Source organism: Habropoda laboriosa, unplaced genomic scaffold (assembly GCF_001263275.1).
Source record: "Habropoda laboriosa isolate 0110345459 unplaced genomic scaffold, ASM126327v1 scaffold430, whole genome shotgun sequence".
NCBI lineage: Eukaryota > Metazoa > Arthropoda > Insecta > Hymenoptera > Apidae > Habropoda > Habropoda laboriosa.
The window spans coordinates 171235-173637 of record NW_017100565.1 but is presented as its reverse complement, the minus strand read 5'-3'; positions in this window follow the sequence as shown (position 1 = coordinate 173637).

The window sequence follows — 2403 nt, the reverse complement described above, 5'->3', positions numbered from 1 at the left end:
GTAAGGCGGATATTCTAACACATTCTTGGCAAAACGGACTTTCTCGTCTTCGTGTGCATTGTTTATATTGTTATAATGTTCAAGATAACGGTCTTTTTATTGTTGCTCATATTTTTGGAAAAATAAACTTATACATTTGATATTACCATTACCTCGAACATTTACATATTAACATATACATTACGTGTTGTAATTACAATTAAAAGTGTGAATCCAAATAGTACAATATACTTAAAAAAGAAATAGCTTTGAAACATAATTTTGATTGTAGTATTCATTCGGGACATTCGTTTAAATTTCTTAAAAAATTGTTTTAGGTTATATGAACGTTATTTTTTAAGTACTTTAAAAATTCAAAAGTAAACATTTCTGTTATTTACTACAAAATCTAAGGAATGAAATAGAACAGTAGATAATTGATTAAAACCACAATATTAAATATGCAAATGTTTTAATTCGACAAACTATTTACATTCTATTACACTATCAACTAATAATAATTTTTCTATTCATTTTTAAAAAAATACAGATTTTTTGTTTTATAAAAATTTGTTTATTTAATCTCCTATTTCTTTATGTTTCAATCAAAATTGATTTATCAATTGTACAATTTATTTCGTTATTTTACATTATGCAGCATGCTTTGTAATCGTGACACAACCAGGACAGGGGCAATTCATCGTGAAACAATAAGTCGAAAATGTAGAATAAAGTTTTTGTATATGAGGCTTCGTTTTCAAGAAAAAGAACTTTGAAAATCAGTTAGGTGCGTGTGTACTAATTGTAAGACTCGACGTTATGGACCTCTGTTTCTGCTCGTGTTTGTATTTATAAACATGGGCAATGTCTTCATTTAATTTCTACCATTGCTACTATCTTACTATCGATTTGTAATATTAGTATCGTTCGTTCTGTATTTAGTTTGAATGATTTTGTAAATAAGGATAAGACTACTACTTTTTAAGGTTTATTTTATTAATATGGCAACTTTCCTTATTATGCATTCTTTGTAGAATTTTTGTTACAGTTAGTGCACGTGCACTTGACAGATTTTCAAAGATGTTTTCCTTGAAAGCGAGGCCTCATATGCAAAAACTTTATTCTGCACTTTTGACGTACTTCTTCATTAGGAATTACCCCTTTTCCGATTGTACTACGATTGCAGAGACACCACGTGTAAAACAGAAAACAAATTACAGAAATAGAAACGAAAATTTTATTTAGTCAATTTATTTTTGTTTAAAGAGTTACACAAATACTATCTTTTCAATTTATTCTTTCAATTTATACTTTAATATCATCATTTATATGTACAACATTTCTGATTTGTTTAATGTGCACCAAAGTCCCTCTTTCACTTTATTTTTTAACCATAACACTATTATATCACAACATATTTATAAACAGTAATATACTAAACTTTTGATTATACATTAAAGATATAAAGAAGTGTCTGACTTCAAAATCCAATTTCTATGTTTTTTTGTATGCCTTCTGTAGGCAATTTCTAATATGGTATAATCCATAATGTTTCATTTTTATTTATGTGCTTAATAAATGTTTTAAATTGAATGTTACATATACTAATAAATTCAAATAAATAGGATATCGTCATATATAGTGCTCATTTTCTATACTTCTATGGCTCGTATAACATTATTAGGAGTCTAGACTGAAACATTTCTATTTATTTTATGAAATAGAAAATTACAATTTGCATTAATTTAGTTAAAATAGTAATAATTTATTATTAAGAATTTATCTTTCTTTATTGTTATACTTCAAAGCCAAAATATAAGTTGGAAGTTCTCGTTTAAGATTCAATAAACTTTCCTTCGAAAAGTGATGGAATGTAATTTGTAAGAGCATAGTTCTTATCTAGTAAAAAATATAATATTTATATACAATAGTGTTGTATCAGCATGAGGTGCAATGGACTCGCATGTGATTCTGTATTTAAAGTGCAACTGTTGCGTTCAATGTTGAAGAGTATTCCAATATTAAAACTTAATATTATATCTAATTATTGGTATACATATATTTGTATCATATTAGTATGAGCAATTGAGAATTATTGTTGACATAAGAGAAAATGTGTTTGTATATATTTATGTATAATATGATGAAATCCTGTTAGTCTTTATTGTAATTTTAAGAAATTCATAATTGGGAACAGAATCGGTTATTCGGATCAATTATAAATTGTAACTACAATGTATCATCTTTATAAGTATCGTTTATCCTCTTGTTCTTTTTGAAATTCATATATATTTATTACCTTTAGAGCAGAGTTAGGTAAAGAATTTCAATTTTCCTCCTTTTTTAAATACCCAATTGAATATGAATTTCTTATTTATAATTATTATTATTTCAAATCATTGGAAATAATTTTTCATTCATATA